This window comes from Nannospalax galili, unplaced genomic scaffold (genome assembly GCF_000622305.1).
Source record: "Nannospalax galili isolate Female #2095 unplaced genomic scaffold, S.galili_v1.0 scaffold553, whole genome shotgun sequence".
NCBI lineage: Eukaryota > Metazoa > Chordata > Mammalia > Rodentia > Spalacidae > Nannospalax > Nannospalax galili.
This window is the reverse complement of record NW_008336313.1, coordinates 5360883-5374270: the sequence shown is the minus strand read 5'-3', so window position 1 is coordinate 5374270 and position 13388 is coordinate 5360883. Positions and strand designations below refer to the sequence as shown.

The following is a 13388-nucleotide window of genomic DNA, read 5'->3' as shown; positions in this document are numbered from 1 at the left end:
GTATAATCATCCATATCGGACAGGTGTGGAAACTGAGGCCCAGAAGGAGTATTTTATTTCCTGATGCTAAGTGCCTAGTCTTGCTGACAGAGTACACTGAAGTGACTGAACTGGGCTGTTGTCATATACACACATTGGGTTGGGTTTTATAGTATGGACCGCACATATTATGGGTTCCCTGGGATCTAAATAAATCAATTCCATCTATTGTCTCTGTACACATATGTACACACACACACACACACACACACACACACACACAGCCCTCTGTGCCCATGGACTAACCACCTGTGAATCAAAAATTTAGTCAATCCTGTGTGGTTTGTATTGGTACTGAAAACATATAAATTATTTTCACTGTACAATTCCCTAAACACTACAACATGGTGACCATTTGAAAAACATTTGCAGTGTATTAGGAAGTTAAGCAATGCAGAGATGATATGTCACCATTTTCTGTAAGGAGCATGAGCATCCATGGCTTATGATATCCACAGAAGGTCCTGGAAGAAATTCTTAGGACTCTGAGAAACAGTTGTATATGTAAAAAAAAAAATATATATATATGGTCTCATTGTAATCCCAGTGCTCAGGGGTTGGGCAGGAGGACTGCAAATTTGGGGCAGGCCTGGGATTCCTAGAGAATTCAAGGCCAGCTTAGGCAACAACCTGATATAAAAGTGAATTTAATTAGTGCACCCCATACATTCCTCATCACATGTTTATGAAAATCTTATTGTACGTCTACTGCTGCATCAACTGAAGGAGACATCCTGCAAAGATGACCACATTCTGTGCTGCATGAGCAACTTATGTTGATTTTTTTGAGAATTTTGAAAGAAGAATTTGAATTTGCCTTCAAAGTCCAAGATGATGATGTGTCAACAATGGAACAAAATTCATTGTACTATTCAGAAAAATCCCATACCTTCAAAGCACTGGGGCCCTTTGATTAGTGACATAGTGTGGTGTTTTTAGCAGATGTGGTGTGATACAAGTTTTGATTCTTTGTTTCTGTTTGTTGACTGGCACATCTCATTTGTTGTGTGTGAGCACTTTGCTATACAGATAGAGGCATGAAGCTTTAACTTTGGCAACTTTTTGAGCCTTAAGAGATTCAGTAGTTGAAAACTGAAAGGGGCTTGTTAAGGGTTGACTTGGGTTTTAGCGTTCTCCATGGCCTTATGCTCAACAAGTTCAGGCAATAGAATGTTTTACTATTCATACTGCTTCTGCTTATTGAACATTTAAAATATGCAACATATAACACTTATTTTATTCTACCAACTCCATAAAATATCACTATCTGTATATTATAGATGAAACAACCCAAGTTTGAACTTCAGGTTTTTCCTCAACTTAGCACAGCAGGTATGTAGGAGAGCTGGACTTGAATCCAGCTCTATATGGCTCTAAATCTCCCCATTGGCAGGCATCTCCTGCTTCCTTTGCTAAGTCCCTACTCAGCCCTGCAGGCAGAGTCAGACCACCTGGCTCCTTACCATTTGCTCACAGCACAAGTGGCCATGACTGGTAAGTTGTTGCCAGGAATGGTGGTGTCATTGCGACTTCAGAGATGTGTTCTTACACTTAGCATTCCCTTGACATCACATTTCCTTAGGGAAATACCTATCTTATTAACCTGAGAAAATTGGCTGCAATTTGTATGACTTTCTTTGAAAGAAGAAAAATTCAACCTTAAATTTCTAAGATGAAGCAATGGAAGGATCCTTTCCACCAGAGTCTTGTATAGTCACTTTCAGAGCCTCTGAGAATTAGAAATGTTTAGAGAGATGGTTTTACACCATTGTGTAGCTATCACCTCATTTAGAATAATCCCTAAGGTTTATTTCCTGGATCTTGGGCTTTTGGTGAGATCAGTTACATATTAGACACAGTCCCTTTTAAGAGACTATTGGGTTTCAGATTAGTTGACCAAACAGCAAATTGAATTTGGGATCTTTAAGTAAATTTGGGAGACTGTGATTGAAGCAACACAGGCTACAGAGGATTTGGAGTCAGACCTAGATTCTGATGCCTTACTGTGTGACTTTGGGCAAGGCATCAAACCTTTTACAGCCTCTTTAAGATGGCATGTGACTGTCGTGAGGGTTAAATTCTATGACAGAGCTTGAGTGCATTACCTGCTACCAAGCACTCACGATCCCTCATCATCCTGTCTTCCATGCTCTATCATGCAGTGTCTTGGATGCTTTTAAAACCAGTTAGCTCCTTTGAAAGTCATCGGAGTGGCAGACAGGCATGAAATGTGCAGCAATCAGAGACGCTGCTCCACTGGTTCAGTTACTCAGAATTGTTAGAACAACAGTGAGAATCCCCTTCATTGACCGACAGCTGTGCATGTCAAGTCTGTGTCCCCAGGTCTATGTGCCCCCGCCCCAAGACTGCAGGATATACCCAGCTGGGCATGTTGACTTAGTTACCACTGTGGCTTTTAATGAGAATAGTGTGTTCAATATTGAAGCTTTGATTTTCACACAGGGATAAATAGATGGCAAGGCCTAAAGAATTCCTCCTGGGAAATCTGGTAGAGGAAGAACGGTCTAGCCAAAGTCTTCCCCAAGTTACCTAGGCTGAGGTGAATGTTTAGAGGTTGAAGAAAATAAAGACTGAATGAGTCTCTTAAGGTGCTATGCCCAATTCTTGAACCCTATGTTCTGCCTCCTGCAAAAAGTGACATTTGTCTCCCATCTCAGCCAAGCCTTTGGATTCTTTTGTTGTTTGCCATTTTGTAATGAGTTGGTTTTTCTGTTTGCTTGGCTACCCAAGAAAACATCCCAATTAGGATGTCAAATAATACGTTTCATGTTGGTCACATTTTCAATTCCAGTTCTTGAAAATGAGAAAGCACTAAACCAGTGCGTCTGAAAGGTTCTAACTTCAGATCAGGTTCCTAGACCAGATGTTGCCGCTTGCCTGGGAGGCCTTCACAGCTGTTTTATTCGCCCACCTTATGTGGTTCCTGTCTCCTGGATTAGGCGATGCCTCATCTGAAGGGATACCCTAAAGCCCTGTGAGATGTAATTACTTAGTTTCACCAGGTTTCAGGTTTTCCCAAATTAGATCTGAAAGGGACTTGCTGCTATTTAGGAGAAGCTCAGCTTCAATAAATTGCTGCAATTAAAGGGCGTGGGATGGTGCTTGGTGCACAGTAAGCACTTAGTAAATGTTACTGTTGAATGGTGGTGATTATTATCCCGTCATTTTATAAAACTTGGTAGGGTCGGTTATTCAGTCCTCTATCCAACTGTGGGAATACATAGGAGAAGCTTCTATTCCTTCTTGAGGAATGATAGCATAAGAACCCAGGCTGAGAAAAAAATATTCCATTTAAAATCAAAGGGGACATTAAGATGCTATCTTACAGAGGAAAATGAATATAGTCCTTTTTGTATCGTCTATTAGTTTGCCCCCATTTCCTAAAACCATCATCAGCCTTGTATTCACTGACCATTTTCAGTATTCAACTCAGGACCCAGCATGTGGAAAGTTTTCCGTTAATGCTGAGCTGACTTAAGGTGACCTGCCCAATCCTTACTCTGCCATTTACCATTTGTGCTGCTTTATCACCAGAAAATTAACTTTTTTCCTCTGGGCCTCAGATCCTTCATTCATGACTGTGAAGTATAGTTTGACTGTGGATCATGAACCCCTCCGGGCTTTGACCCTTCTTGATCCCCTGTGGCATTTAGGTATCTGCAGACTGCCAATGTTCTATAGCATTTTTTGTACAAATATTCATATGAAGATAAAATGTACTACAAGTTATTCTGGAAAATGAATTAAATATAGATTTGCTCAGGAAGTTCCTCCTTAGAATTCATGCATAAGTTCGTTTCATTTTGTACTCTCTAAAGCCTTTAGAAATCAGTAGAGCCCCACCCCCTGCTGTGCATGTATTTCTGTTTATAATTCTATATCTGTTTATAATTTAGAAGTAGATGGAAAGAATTTTTTCTATCAAATCAAAGAAGATAAAGTATTTATTATAGCTGGCTTAGTAATTCATTTTGTTGGGGGGGGTGTTGTGAGGGAACTTAAGGTAGGTCAGTCTCACAGTGTAGCCTAAGCTGGCCTTGAACTTATGAACCTCCTGCCTCAGCTTCCTGAGCATTAAGATTCTAGACATGCACATAGGCATGCACAACCTTACACACCTGGAACCTAATAAATTCATTTTTTGGAATCAATTCTGGAAAAATATTCAAGAATGTAGATAACAACTATGGATGAAGTTATTAGTAACATGCTTATCTACAGTAACAAAAAATTGGATAAAAATAAATGCAATCTCAGCTATTTAAAAAAATTACATAGAAAAATAGAGGAAATAACCCCGTGATTGTTTATTTTTAGATTGTGAGATTATGAAATATTTTTATTCTCTTATTGACATTTCTTTAAAAATTTTTTGGCAATGAATAATTTTTTTGGGGGGGTCTTTTAAGACAGGGTCTCCCTGTAGCCCCAGCTGGCCTGGAACTCACTATGTAGACCAGGCTGGCCTTGAAGTCACAGAGATCTGTCTGCCTCTGCCTCTCGAGTGCCGGAATTAAAGGTGGTGCTACCACGTCCGGCCAAGCAATGAGTATTTTTTATGAGAAACTATATTTAAAATCTTCAACCTTATCTAAAAACATAGGTATTCCTGTACTGAACAGTAGAAACACCAGTACCAATTTATTTGCAGCACAGGAAATGTCATGCCAGAAGTGAGATGAATTGATGCATTCTGCCCCCAAGTTTGTTGCACCCACTAGTTTAATGCTTAGCAGCAGCATGTGTTCTGAAAGGTTCTAACTGTGGTACCTGTTGAACTGCCTGGCTGGGATCCATGTCTGTGGTTCTGAGGTTTGTGGAAAGAGCTTCTTTGCAACTGTGTTTTCTTTTCCTCTCCCATCATGGATGGATCTTATCTCACATCCCACAATGTCACCTGGAAGTTTTGGTCTCCTTCATCCCTGGGTATTACTCATTGACTGATTTTTGATCTGTCAGTCGATTGTGGGGGTTCTCCTGAACTATGGACTCATTCATCTAGTTGTCAGCTAGTTAGCATCCCTTCCAGGAGCCTTAATGGTCATCTAAAACTTGACCTGCCTCCACACTAGCTGCTCCTTCTATGTGGCTTATCTCTGTATAGTTTAATTGTTGACCATTGTCTGAGCCAGAAATCTCCATTTTTCTATTCCCTTTCCTGATTTCCAAGTCTATGGGACCTTCTATTTGAGTTGGTTCCCCTCTTGCATAGATATGGTTAGTTTGGGACCCCATCTCATCTCATGACCCCTGCTTCGCTCCTGTTCTATTTCCCCAGGCTTACTTCCTGTGCTGTCTTAGCTTTAGTGTCAACTTGACACACCTGGGTTGAGGGCGCCTCAATTAGGGAATTGCCTCCATTCGACTGGCCTGTGGCCATGTCTGAAGGGCATCTTCTTTATTGTTGAGTGATGTGGGAAGGCCCAGCCCACTGTGGGTGATGCCACCCCTGGGCAGGTGGGCCTGTGTTGCATAAGAAAGCAGGCTGAGCAGGGGCCAGGGAGCAAGCCAGTAAGCAGTGTTCCTCCATGGCCTGCGCTCCAGCTCCTGCCTCCAGGTTCCTGCCCTGAGTTCCTACCTTGGGCTCCCTGGTGAACTGTGACCCAAGAGATGTGAGATAAAATAAACTCTTTCCTCCCCGAGTTGGTATTGGTCAGAGTATTTTGTCATAACAATGGAGAAACAAGCTAGATCACTTCCCATTCCAGGCAGAAGAGTTTTCCTGATTGGAATTAGGAGCACATCTGCCCTCTGCATAATAGCTCCTACCTGGAGACCAACTACCTTCCAGGGAAGCCATTATCCCTTTCACCTTGTGCCACTGACTCCTCCAGCTTCACCGTCTGCCCCATTCATTAAATCATAAAACTTCAGCCACGCTAAATCACTCTCTTTATTTCCATATCATATTCAATTTTTGTTACCTTATGACACATCTTCATCTAGAATATTCTCCCTTGTATCCTCCTTCCTCATCTAATCTGTCATTTATCTGAACCATCCTATTTCATTCTTTCAATCTCAATTCATCTGTCACTTCCTCAGTGAATATTCCTTTAATGCCTGTGTCAAGATTGAATACTGTGCTAGTTAGTTTTAACTATCAACTACATAACCTAAAATCACCTGAGAAAGACTCTCAATTCTCAGTTGAAGGATTGCTTAGATCAGATTGGCCCGGGGCATGTCTGGGGATTGTATTAATTGTTAATGGAGGTGGGAAGACCCACCCTGAATGTGGGTGGCACCATGCCCTAGGCTGGACCCTGAACTGTTTGAGTAAAGAAAGCTAGCTGAGCGTAACAGCAACCACGCGGACAGCATGGCTGCATTTGTTTTTCTCTGCTCTTGACTGGCTGTGGTGTGACCAGCTGTCTCAAGCTCCTGCCTCTGTGGCTTTCCCAAAATGATGACTCTAATTTGGCATCGTAAGCTGAATAAACCCTTTCCCTCTCTATGTTACTTTTGGTCACAGTGTTTAATCACTGAAACAAGAACAAATGCTCTTACTCTCTGTTTGCCTGAACCTTCAACCCACCTCATCGCTACTGTTGGGACACTGCCTAGGTTATTCCCCTAGGCCTTGTTTTGTACTCCATTAGGACAGGAGACTTTACATTTTGTGTTTCTAGAAACTAGTTCAAGAATGGATAGCTGTAGGTACTTAATAAATATCGATTAAAGATGCTTTTTGTTTCTTCAGATTGCATTAATCTGAACATAAAGATGAGTTTATAGTAATAATAACAGTAACAGTAACAGTAATAGTAATAGTATAATGAGCTATTATATTGCTTTAGTCCTTCCTTCCTTGGACCAAGTTCTAAGAAAGAGAACTTTCTTAGGAAGCTTTTCAACCTCTCTAGCCAACTGATTCTAGTTGGTCCCTTCCACTGATCACTAGACTCTGCCTGGAAGTAAATTCTAAGGTCAATCACACGTTAAAGGACAATACTCTGGAATAAAAACAAGGGCTGCTATTTGAGAGTACGATCAGTAAAAGGGACTATCCAAATGAGAATAATAGGTAACATTCATTGAAAGCTTCTTACATAGAAGACATCTTCTAACTTCTTTATATGAATGATTTTGATTGTCCCAACAATGATGTGAGTTAAATATAAGCATTTTTCATTGTACAGATGAGAAATCTGAGGTTCAGAGAAGTAAGCAATTTCTGAGCTCAGTGGAGAGTGAAAGAACTAACTTGGGAGTCATTCTGTCTAACTGAAGGGCCCACACACTCACTGCCTCACTAGGTGAGCTATGAAGAACCTGTTGTTCTGATCCTCAGTTGTTTTCTCTGGTTGTCTAAAGCAGAACTGCACCTTTAGTCAATAATGCTGTTGTGAGTGTTAATCTTCATTTTCTTTAGACACTGTTCCCAGTTGCCCTAGGACCCAATCCAGACAGTCTTTCCTTATCTTGAAGCCCTCCCTGACTTTGCCCTTATTTCTAGAGTAGGTGTTTATATTTTTCATGGAAGGCAGTATAGGTAACAGTCTCTCATAGAATCACATGTGGACACTACCCGTATAAGGAGTTATTTTGCATTAAAAATGTGTTACATAGTGAGTTAGGATTGGAAGAATTTATACAAAGTATATTATATATACAAACTCTTTGGTACATGAGAGACTGTTACCTTACAGGGAAATATGAGTTTTTAAATCAAGTATTTTTTCTTTTCATGTTTTGAATACTTCTGTGTCTTTCAAAACTAATAAGCTAAAAATCTTATAAAAGGAAAGTGAATATAGGGTAGTGTTTTAAGAGTGGTTCCTGAATTTGGAACCTGGGCTCAAACCACATGGAGTATTTGACCTCAGACAAATGGTTCCTCCCAGCTTCCCCATCCACATATCAAAGATCATGATATTACATGATCACAGGCTGTTATAAAGAGTTAGCACATGTGACACACTTGGAATAACAGTTGACATGCAACAAGTACAGTTTGCACCTTTATTTCTGTAATTTAAAATAATCTCATTAATGCATACTCAATCTAGTGTTAAGGTGTTTTAAGTACCAGAGCAGTTCAACTGCTAGTGGTGCTGCAGAAATCTACCTTTTTTTTTTTTCATCTCATATGGGCTTTAAATATGTATCCTACATAAAATATCGTTCAGGAAGATAGAAATAAATCACCTGCAAAACCTCACTTGAAAGCTTCTCATGAATTGTGTAAGAGTTGGGCCAAGTTTAAAGATTGCTACTCAGATTGGTTTTAAAGCCTTCCTTGTAAGCATTCTAATGGGAGGTTCTGGAAGGGCCGGTCCTGCAGTGTGTGTGGTCACTGGGTCTTTATCTACCTGAAGCATGTGAGTAGGAGGAGCTGGCTCAGTCTCAAAGTAACTCTACAGAGGATGATGCCCTGGCCTCAGTCTTAGCCAGAGGTTGGGAGGGTGTACAATGTGTGCTAATGGCTTCCCAGTGTCCCCTCCCCTCCCCTCCCCTGCATTCCTGATATTCTCCTCCACTTTTACCCTTTCTTCTGCCTAAAATTTTCTAACTCATGTTTCAGTAAGACCTGACCCTATGCCTCCAAGACCTTCCAGGTTAAAAGCCATTTCCTCCTTGAAGCTGTTGACTCCGTCAACCAGGTATACTTTGCTTCTTAGGACCATGCCGACCTCTCATCTTATTTTTCACTTTGTTGTTGGTATATTTAGAAGAGATTTCCTCCAGCCTAGGTTCACAAGACAGTTTTGTGAGGCACATATTCTCATCTTCACCCTCCTACTGAGTAAGCAAAGGCTCCGAGAGGTTAAGTGAACTGTGCTGTAAGACACAACCCCAGCCAGACTCCATTTCTGGAACTTTTGGTCCCTCACATCAGACTTTTTCTTTGAAGTCAGGTAGCATGTCTTGCTCGGTTTTGTATCTCTACATAGCGTTTAACAGAACATTGGCTTACTACTTTTTTTTATTCTTTCAATTTGTTTATTGACCAAATAAAATGTTAGTTAGGCCTCAGACCAACATTAAACAAATATAGATGTGTTGAAGACGGGATAAAGGTCATGTTTTAATGACGTTTTTGCCTTACTTAGTAAGGTAGGTCATAATAAAGTTCAGAAACCCAGATCTCAACCAGAGCAGGCAGTAGCAGAAAAAGTTAAGAAGGTTGAGTATGATCTGTTGAGGTGTGCTAGGTCTCTTTCTCTTGGATATCCAGTGGACGTGATCACAGCTTGACTACTCTTCATTGTTACCATATTGTAATGCAGGCTTTGTATTGTGTGATCTTTTTCTTCTTCAAGAAAGGTAGGAAATCTATATTTTCTTGTACCATTTCTTTAGAGTAACTGTTGGCAACTCTTTTAGTTTTTAAAAAGACTGAAGAGCTAAAGAACATGTGGTTTGGGTGGTTATCACAGATCACCTTAAAACACTGCATCCTGACCTGAGGTACACCCTGTGGTGTCTGTGGTTTTGAAGCAGAACCAGTATTAAGGAGTGGCAAAGCCTCCCTCTCTTCTGCTCCGCATTAGCCGGAAGGCAGATATCACTGGCTGGGAGGCTGGTCCAGCTTTGCAACCTTTGCTGGAATGCCCATTCTCCCCACTTTCCCTCTGCCAGGGATGGTGACTGATCTGTCTCCTTCTCCACAGAGTTCCCTGCACTGGATCCTGCTCTCTAATTCAGCTGGCCGGCTTTACAGTGATGAGGGAATGTGAGCAACTGGCCAACAGCTGGCAGAAGGTCAATACTGCCCTTGGACTACATAGCACGTTTATGTCCTTGGGAAGCCCTGCCCATGATATGGTGGTATCTGTGAGAGTAAATTTCTCCCTGGGGTCTCTTACCAGGGCCAGTAAGAAAGCAGAGGTTTGAGAAGATCTTACCAAATAGCTTCGAAAGTAGAATTCATGACAGACTGTTGGGAATTTTCTCTTCAGCTTTGTTTTGGTGACGACAGATGAATAGCAATAGTCCTCTGAGGCCTTATGGCTGTTGAGTGACTACTATAGGCTTGTGAATCATTTACTCCCTGGTATTGAGGCCCATGGTTGCTCGAGGTATGATTTAAGGACCATCAGACCAGGTTTACTGGATGTTTTCAAGACTATCAATTTTTCCCTTCTTGGGTATGCCATTGAAGGTCCTGATGTCACCGCTAACCCTCTCACTGTTATCAGTATAGGCCTTGAAAGAACAGGCCATTTCCAAAGTTTGACTATCATGGTATCCCTGATGCCAAAATCCCTATATTTGACCTGGGGCAGAAGGAGGCAGAAATAGATGAATTCTCACTCTGTGGGTCTGATAAATACAAGCAGCCCTCCTCCCAAGCTCTGGAGTTCTCCTGTTTCTGTGCCAAGTACATAGTACAACTTTGTGGCAAAGATGGCTTTTGTACTCCAGTGTGGCTCCATCCTTTCCACATCCTCTGCATCAGTAAAATGTTGTCATGTGCTGGGGCTGTCAGGCTCTAGACAGGCATGATGGTTGCCTTTGAGAAGCCTCAAGGCACAGTGGCCATTTCCATTGGCCACATCATCATGTCCACCTGCATCAAGCTGCAGAGTAGCAACATATAACGGAGGCCAAGTTTAAGTTCTCTAGACATCAGAAGATTCACATTTCAAAACTTGGGGCTTCACCAAGTTTGATACAGGTGAATTTGAAGATGTGGTGGCTGAGAAATGGCTCATCACCAGTGGCCAAGATACCCCTAATCATGATCCCCTGGACAAGTTGTGGGCTCTACACTTGTTAGGGCTTTCACTGTGTTGACTCACCCACCTCAACTAATCACGTTTACTAACAAATCATACATTTTGTTAAAAAACTTGTTAATTTCTGAACTTGACCCCTGGTCCTCTGATCTAGGAGTCTGGGAATATGCTTTCAAAGAGAACCTCAGGTGACTCTGATGTTTGGACAGGTTAAGAATCATGACCAGTTCCTGGTGGTAACAAACATAGAGCCCTCTGGTGTGGGTGCTATGTACCCTTTTCCTTGCAACGTGCCCGTGAGGTTCTGATTTTCCAGTGTGCAGTGATCACCACTGTTTCCAAATGATGTTTTGGGTTCTACATGGATGGAGCTTTTTTTTTTTAATTCAAAGTTCTGTTTCGTTTTCATATAGCCCTCATGTGTTTCCTTAACTTACTAAACTCATAGTTTCATGAATTTTATTCCTTAATAGTCAAATTTATTTAAATCAAAACTGTGAGAGTATAATTCTAATAGCTAACATTTGGGAAAAATTGAGATGGGTGAAGAAACTAATTCTAATAGCTAACATTTGGGGAAAATATAGAGGCTGAAGATGTGGACAGAGCTCTGGAATTAAATCCTTCCTGGACATGTGCCCCTGAGCGAATCTCTGCCTCTCAGCCTAAGCTTCATCTCAGAAAAAGAAAGGGACTATTAAAAACCAGCTTTGCTGGGACATGGTGCAAAGCATTTGAGAAAATGTAAATGAGCAAATACTAAGTGGTCAGAAAATATTGTTAAATGTGAACAAAAATTTTAATTGAACATGCATCTTTCATGTGGACAACACTTCCTCAAAAGTGTCAGAAATATGAGCTTCTATTTTCTCATTCCTTTCTCTTCATTCTATTTTCTGGAGAATACACGGGGAGAACACTGAACTAAGAGTGGGAATACGCGACCTCTAGCTCCAGCTTCTTGTCTTGTTGTCTGTGTGACCTCCAGTCAAAGTCTGCCTTACTGTACTCTAGTTTATAATCTGTAAAGCAAGTTTGCACGAAAAGGCTCACAAGGTTTTTCCTAGCTCAGCATTCTGCTTGCATCAGAGTTATTTCTTTATCATCTGTAACAAACAGAAACCCTCCGAGCACACATTTAACACCACTTAGCCTGTAGAGATTTGCCAGAACTACAGTAGACCAAATTACTGTTCATTTTCACATCTTGCTATGGTGGTGCAAATGAATGGGAAAACAAGCAGCTGGCAGAAGGGAAAGGAAAATGGGAGTTACTGGAACAGAAAATCTGGAATCCTCAGGCTAGATGTAGTTGCCAAATGAATAAAAGGTGATTATATTTTTACTGTAGTAGACTTTGACAGTGCTATACATCTGTAATGCAGCCATGCCAGCATTAGAGATCAATACATAATTAAATTTACATCTATTTCTTCCAATCATAGGAATAGCAATGAAATTTGGACTTTTCAAGTGGAAGATCTTCAGTCTTTACAAAAATGAATTAATAGCTAAGGTGGCATAATTACCTGTTGGGTGGCTCTTGGAAACCAACTTTCTTTTAGACTAGCTCTCTCTCAGTTAAGCAGTTATCCAGAAATTTTTCTTTTTCATGCTCGGAAGTATAAAACAGAAAAATGGGATGGTGAAGTAGCTGAACACACACGAAGTGGTGCCACAGTGTCCCCACCCTGTGCCAAAGCAAATTTCTGAGCGTTGTGTAATTTTTCCTTGGCCACAAGATCCCGTGATCTTGTCTGAGGTTGATGTAGTGGTATCTGCTGTAACTATGTTCTGTCCAGCCCTCCCTTGGTGGGCGACATCCTGTCAGCATTACAGACTTGTGATTGAGGTTCATGACAGAGATTTTTGTCACTTCAGCTCACATCTAGTGTCCTGCCATTTTCCAAAATTCATGGAGAGGATTTTGAAAACAGTGTTTATTGGCTGAAAAGTAAATCACAACTTGTAAGGGTACATTTGCTCATTTGGAAAGTATTTGTGATCATTCCCTGGGCCAATAGCACTATGGAGAATTTTTTTTAAATGTATTTATATGTTTTCGAAAAAAAAAATATGGTGGAGCTTTTGCTCTTGAGGAATTTACAGTTCTTCAGAGAGGCCAGGGATGTGTTTGCAAGCTGAGTAAGAATGAGTGCAATGCAGCAGTAGTAGAGTTGACAGAGAATAAAGTCAGGAAGAGTGAACTCTACATGGGTGATCTTGTCTAATCCTTCTCTGCTCCCAATGAAGAAACTGAAAAACAGAAAGGTAGACAAGACTGCCCAAGGACGCCCAGACAGGAAAGGAGACAACTGAAGCCTGACCATAGATGTGAAACCATTTATAAACTGTCTCTGCATATTTTTAGGTGTGAAATTTGTGGTTTCAGAAAGTTGTAGATATAGAGAAGGAAAGTTGGCCCACTTATTTTTTTTTTTTTTTTTGAGACAGGGTCTCATTATGTAGCCCTAGATAGCCTGGAACTCCCTACGTAGACCAGACTAGGCTTGAACGTCTATGGATCCACTTGCCTTGCCTCCCCACTGTTGGGCTCAACGGTGTGTATTACACCTGGGAAGCTGGACCACTTCAAAGATCAAAATTCCAGTTTTACTCCAGGAAATGGATTGACCCAGTGAA

At 41.1% G+C, this 13388-nt stretch overlaps 1 protein-coding gene and 1 pseudogene across 1 annotated transcript in view; both read left to right on the top strand.

Moving 5' to 3' along the window:
- The window catches only part of Ror1 (receptor tyrosine kinase like orphan receptor 1), a 380915-nt gene that overhangs the window by 174879 nt on the left and 192648 nt on the right, over positions 1 to 13388 (top strand). The window lies entirely within an intron of this gene.
- On the top strand, positions 10191 to 10803 carry LOC103732492 (annotated as a pseudogene).